Consider the following 7,400-nt stretch of genomic DNA (forward strand, 5'->3'; position numbering starts at 1 on the left):
TATTCTAAAAGATAAAAAATTTTGCAATGTGCAAAACTGCTAAACACGTAGCCAAATCGCCTTTTGGCAGGGAAAATGTGAGTTCTATTAATCATTGTCCAGTATGCAGAGGACCAACAGCAGATTTTTTAAATGTGTTTATTTAATGTACTATTTAATATACTATTGCATACATTAAATTTTTTATTTGTTTAACTGATTCGATTCTAGAAGATTCGGTTCTAGATGGTGGTTCTATATTATTCGAGTGAAACAAGTTTTAATAACTTAATTAAAAAAATTCGATCCTAAAAAATTCGACTGTAAATGATTCTATCCTAACAAACAAAGTTCAAATTTGATTCTAAATAGCTTCAAAAAATCGATTGTCTCATTCTATTCTATTTAAATTCGGTTCTGATATTGGACACGGATGATACATCATTTTATCTCAAAATATTCTTTCAAACGTTCTACAAACAACTGATGTAATAGATATTGGCCGATAATTTGTCGGATCTAATTTACTGCCACCCTTAAAAATCGGTGTTATATTTGCTAGTCTCCATTCATCAGGAACTATTGCATCACTGAAACTCTTCGTGAAAATTAATGATAATGGATATGATAGAGCTATGTTGCATTTCTTTAAGATTAATGGATGAATTTTATCATGCCCAATCGATTTATTCTCGTTTAACTTTTCTAAGTGTTTAGCTATTATTACAGGTGAGTCTTCATTATTTCAGTCGCATGTTCTTAGATGATCTTCGTTTGAAATATGGTAGAACAGGATTTTTTTCTTGGATGAACACAGAATGAAATTGCAATCCCAGAATATTTGATATTTTACTCTTATCTTCGTGCAATTGTCCAGTCTCTTAATAATTTAATTTCTGGTTTAACTGATTTTTTTCAATCAACTTCATTATAAAACCGTGACATTTTTTCAAAATTTGTTTTACTGTATAAAATTTTTCTATTAGTTACATTTAGATGGATATTGGTATACACTATGAATTCATATGAGTCATTCCATGCCAACTGGACTAAGGTCCAACATGGATCCCCTCAGATTTTGATGAAACTTAGTAGGTTTGTTAATATCAATGAGAAAAGCAATTCCTGAAAGTTTCAGCATAATATCTTTTGTGGTTCATAAGATACAGTCATTTGAAATTTCTGATTTTTCCAAAAATAAAAACTTCATTAGCAAAAACATGTCTTATTCATACTTTGATGCTCTATATTTTAAAAACAAAATTTCAAAAAACCTTCTAGCTTTTTTTATTGTATACAACTCTTGACTTTCTTTAATAAAACTTTGACATTGAATTCTCAAAGTCACATTTTTTCCATAATGGCTACCTAAAAAAGCTAAAAAATTGTTTGCAAATATAAAAAGTTGATTTTTGATGAGTCAATATACAAAATCTGCAATTTAAGAAGTGAAAAGACATACTTTTTTAGTTTCTATATATGGTAGGCTTCCAAATTTTTTAAAATTTACTGATAAGATACAAATCAGTAAAAAATTATAGACTTCTAAAAATGGCTGCAGCTAAATCTTAGGAAAATGTGCCTCCACTTCAAACCACCGGTAACCAAGGACCAACACTGGTTTTAATAATTTTTTTTTCTTCTTCTAATTTAATAGACTTTATTTCATTGATTTCAGAAAAAAAAATAGTGGGTACTCATGGGGAAGTTACAAAATCAGAACAATGAAAATTGCCCAAAATGTATTAAAAACAATAAAAACTAAGTTATTGTTGTACTTTAGTTTGTGTTATATATTCTAATACAAAGTATGTATGAATTTAAAAGTATTTCACAATAAGTTATAGAAATAAGTTTTTAATTAAGCTTGAATTAAACTTTTAAACAGCCCTAGCTCCTTCCTGCCCCTTCCCCCCCTCCCCCCTATTCCAAGCATTTACTTTTTAACATGCACATTTTTGTCCAAAACTTAGAAAAATTTGTAATTGGACACTTTTTATTACACGGTGTGTCTGGTTTTATCTCTGATGTATGAAGTGCCTTAATACCCAAACACACCACTAAACATACACATATAAAAACTGTGAAATTTAGTTTTAAATGTCAGACAGTAAAAAGACTACATATAAAACTTATAAGTAGCCTATTAGGTTAAAATGAAAAAAAAGACTTTCTAGTCTAATTTACCCAATATTTAATACCATGGCCATAAATTTTGTAATATTTTTCCAGTACACTCACTATTCCACCCCTCCCCATTAATTTGACTTATTTCATTATCATGTTCAAATTTAGATTACAACTTATACCAAGTTAATATAATAACTTATATAAGTTATTTGACTTGTCAACACAATGCACAAGTTGATTATGTAATAAAAAATATTATCTAATAAACAATCAATAAACATTGCATCTTTCAAATAAATTTTTGCTTAAAAAATATGTTTAAACATTGCATCTTTCAAATAAATTTTTGCTAAAAAACTATGCTTAAAACAAATAAATCTAATTTATAATAATTTTGCTAAATTGATATTCAATTATGTTACTTATGCTATTGTACAAATGTAATATTTCAGTTTTTCTTGAGCTGATAGTTCATAGCATCTACCAGTTGTTGATTGAACTTTTAAAGATGAAATTTTGCATAAAATGTGCGTTATTGGAACCCAGCAAATATCTTCTTTATGTGGCCAAGTAAAAGTGTTTAACAAAATAGACTGCTTCATGAACTTGATAAGAACATCTTGATTTTCTTCAGATATTTCCAGAATATTGCCTAAAAACCATTTTGCATCATAAACACATACTATATTAATTCCTGGTGAAAGAGAAGAAAGTGGAACCATATGATGCATTTTAGAAACATTTACATTAGTATACATATTATCAAATGACACCCGTCTCATCTGTAAAGTAGTTAATGATTGTGGTATAAAACAATGGTGGCTTCTTGTTCCTGGAATTGTTGAACAAGTAGCATAACGTTCTTCTAATTTAAACTTTATGCAATGTAATACAATTGCATCATTTGAAATGTATTGAAAATATATTCCTTTAATATTTTGTTTACACCAATTATACATTTTTCAGGTGAATTGATAGGATCTGTTAGTAATTGTAAACTGGCCCTAGCTACAAGTCTTTTGACAGAGCCCCCAACGCCATCACAAGCACTTTTTCCATGTGATGTGGCAAAAAAAATGCCATTCTGCAGATACTTTATGACCTAGTTCATGGTGACATAAATTAGATGTATTTTTATAATTTTTATATTGTGAACCTGCACCATCACTAAAATAAATGCAGTGGTTAAAGTAAGGCATCAACTCTTTTAAATGTTTTAATTACTTCATAAATGAAACAATGAACTGAGTTTGTATTGTGTTGCAAATGGTCTGAAATAATACAAACACTTTTACATTTTATCATATTTTCTTCCATATAGTAAATAACAAAAGGGTGCAATGTTGCTTGACTGTTGTTCCAATGGAAACCTTGTACTGCATCTTGAATTAAAAAACTGTAATTTTTAGCAAAGTCTAGTAATACTAAAATATGATTACTTGGTAATGTTATTTTTAGATGCTGCAAATATGCTGCTTGATTTTTGGCTATATAATGATGATCTCTTAATTGGTCTATTTGTTGACAAGCTTTTTCAATAAAATCATCCACTGAAAGAGTTAGAGTAACTATATCATGTTTTTTGTTGGCTTATTGCCACTGATTAAAGGTGATTTCTTCCAAGCTGTGCTTATCAAATAAAGCAGTAAGATACTCTTTAAGTGTGTTGGTATCTGGGCAGTTATCGCAACTGTGCAGCATGCAACCTCGATTTGTTAAGTCACATGCAACTAATGTCAAGAGGTCTTTATAGTCTAAAATATCTGGTATTTTTAATGCTAAAAGTTTTGGTGATACTCACAAACACATACTGAATGGAGACCTGAAGCACCACCAATAGGAATACACCACTTAGGTCTAAGTTCACAAAACTTAGAAAACCCAATCTTGACATCAACTGAAATTTTAATGAACTCTAAATAAAGTTCTTTTATATTAACTAATAGAAGTCTTTTTTGAAAATGTTGTCTTTTACCATTAACTTAGATTGAGACATACTGTTTTTTTATACCTGGACACATTTGAGAGTATTCATCTGATTGATAAAATTCATGAACTTGATTTTTTACTTTATCACTAATAGATCTTCCTTCTTTTTTAGATGGTTCTGCCATTATGCCACACATTTGTTTCAAATTCCTTGCAGCTTTTATCATTCTAAGGGAAGCAGAAAAATAGTTTTGTGCATAATTAATGCTCCAACTCTCAGGAACCAAAGTCAGTAATTTAAGTTTTTCTGATTTTGAAGAAACATCAAACTTTGCTTTAACTAATTCCATTAATGAATCCAAGTCTTGTTTACTTTTGCAACACAGCTATTTTGTTTTTGGTTCATCCTTAATTAAATCTGGAGAAACTCCCAAAACAGTTGCTATTTTCTTTTGGGTTGCAGTATGGATTTTGTTCATTTTTCTTTTTAGCATAGCTGACCCAGTCTTTATGAGCTACTAGTTTTAAAGGTGAACAACCAAGGCTATTAATGCTTGAATCAAAGTTCTCTTTTAAAATGTTAATCTCATTAAAATCATTATCTTTATGTTGACATGAATCGCTTCCATAATCTTCTTTCGACATTCTGTACAAAGCATTTTTCGACATTCTGTACAAAGCTTATGACCAGGTATTAAATCAAACTCCTTCGCAACATCCAAACTGATTAATCTGATGGATTCTAAACGGTAGCACAATGATAAAACATTAAAGAAGCCATTATCTTTTAAAAAACTAATTAATTAATTTATATATGTCAAATTTTTTTTTAAACACTTTTTAATTTAACTTTGTGTTTGTTGAATGGATCGCAACAAAAGTTTCCATCATACGAAGTCTCTAATCTATCCAAGTAGACCTTTTCATGGTGATTACAAATATTTTGAATATGATTGACTTATCTCCGCAAGTGTACAAGTTCTTGATCTTTTTTCGTTAAATCCTCAAAACCTTTAACTTTTTTGATTTTGGTAAAGTTTTACTTCATGACAACTATAATTTAATGCTTTTCCAATGGAACATTGAGTTAGATCTACCAATGCACCTGTCATTTACTTTTTATTAATACCTAAAAAGATTTATTTAAAAACAAGTTTTGATACTAAGGTTTCCATAAGTTTTGGCACAACAAATATATAGGAATTGATAAAATTTGTAAATAAAAAAAAAAAGATATAAAAAGATATAAAGATATAAAAAGAAAACTCAATAATTTGCTTGTTTTTTATGTCACAGCTTTTAAATGTGTATGTTGAATTCTTTGTTTGTGTATATAGACACTTCATACACCAGACATATTTCTTTTTAAGTTCTAGGCAAAAATGTGCATGTTAAAAAGTAAATGCTTGAAATAGGGGGGAGGGGGCAGGTAGGAGCTAGGGCTATTTAAAAGTTTAATTCAAGCTTAATTAAAAACTTATTTCTAGTACTTTTGTGAAAGTACTTTTAAATTCATACATACTTTGTATTAGAATATATAACACAAACTAAAGTACAACAATAACTTAGTTTTTATTGTTTTTAATACATTTTGGGCAATTTTCATTGTTCTGATTTTGTAACTTCCCCATGAGTACCCACTATTTTTTTTTCTGAAATCACTGAAATAAAGTCTATTAAATTAGAAGAAGAAAAAAAAATTATTAAAACCAGTGTTGGTCCTTGGTTACCGGTGGTTTGAAGTGGAGGCACATTTTCCTAAGATTTAGCTGCAGCCATTTTTAGAAGTCTATAATTTTTTACTGATTTGTATCTTATCAGTAAATTTTAAAAAATTTGGAAGCCTACCATATATAGAAACTAAAAAAGTATGTCTTTTCACTTCTTAAATTGCAGATTTTGTATATTGACTCATCAAAAATCAACTTTTTATATTTGCAAACAATTTTTTAGCTTTTTTAGGTAGCCATTATGGAAAAAATGTGACTTTGAGAATTCAATGTCAAAGTTTTATTAAAGAAAGTCAAGAGTTGTATACAATAAGAAAAGCTAGAAGGTTTTTTGAAATTTTGTTTTTAAAATATAGAGCATCAAAGTATGAACAAGACATGTTTTTGCTAATGAAGTTTTTATTTTTGGAAAAATCAGAAATTTCAAATGACTGTATCTTATGAACCACAAAAGATATTATGCTGAAACTTTCAGGAATTGCTTTTCTCATTGATATTAACAAACCTACTAAGATTCATCAAAATCTGAGGGGGTCTATGTTGAAATCCTAAAATTTTGGTCCATTTGGCATGGAATGACCCATATGTTAATATATCATGACCTTTATTTGAATCACCCAATAAAGGCTCATGTTTTATTTCAAGAATTCTATTGTTTTTATCAGTGATAATCAAGTCTAAAATATTTTCCTTTATCTCATTTATTTGAAAAATTGGTTTAAAGACCATTTGAAAAAGACAACAATTAATTATCGTTGTAACAAAACTATTTTCATATGTATTTTCCGACAAATGTTCACTAAATCCATATTTGTTCCATTTTATTTTAGGCAAGCTAAAGTCTCCATTAATTAGAAGACAATCTACTTCTTTTTAAACTCACTAATTTTTTTGCTTCATAAATAACATCATTTAGCTCGTTATTAAGTTCTGCTGTTGCATTTGGTGGTCTATATATGCACCCTATGGGTGGTCTGGTTTGGTGGTGGTGGTCTATATATGCACCCTAGTAAAATTGTTTTATTTGCTACTTTTATTTTGCACAAAATTTTGCTCAATAGATAATTTTTTTAATATGATATTAGAAATTTCAGAAGAATGAATAGTTCTTTTAATAAATATACAAACACCACCCCCTCATCTACCATCAATTCGGTCTCTTTTATTTATTGCGTACCCAAGTAAATCTAAATATGTACTAGATCGAAACCAAGTTTCGCATACCATTATCACGTCAATATTTTGTTTATAACTTCACTAGTAAATACAGACAGTTTGATTGAGTTGTTAATAGATGTTGTGTTTGTTTACCAGCATTTTAGTTTGCTTAATTGATTTTTATTGTTTGAAGATTCAAAATCATTGCTTTTTGAATTATTATTTTTATTGTTATTATTATTGTTGTTACTGATGCTGTTCTTAATAATTTTTAAATTTATTTTTAAACTTTTTGAATTTTGGTTAGTCATTTTTATTAACTTTAATTCGGATAATTTTCTCATCTTTGATGATGAATCGAAAGGGCTGATTTTTGGTTTAATTATTATTTAATTTATTTCTTTGCGAGAATAATAATTTTCTGCTTTCTCGTTGCGCTAAGGTGAGGCCAGGGTTAATATAAAACTTATTTCA

The 7,400-nt window shown here is 28.5% G+C and overlaps 1 protein-coding gene across 2 annotated transcripts in view; it reads right to left on the minus strand.

The window, feature by feature from the left end:
- LOC100200656 (mucin-4) overlaps window positions 1–7,400 on the minus strand; it is a 106,511-nt gene that overhangs the window by 23,136 nt on the left and 75,975 nt on the right. The window lies entirely within an intron of this gene.

The sequence above is a fragment of the Hydra vulgaris genome, chromosome 10 (assembly GCF_038396675.1).
Source record: "Hydra vulgaris chromosome 10, alternate assembly HydraT2T_AEP".
Lineage (NCBI taxonomy): Eukaryota > Metazoa > Cnidaria > Hydrozoa > Anthoathecata > Hydridae > Hydra > Hydra vulgaris.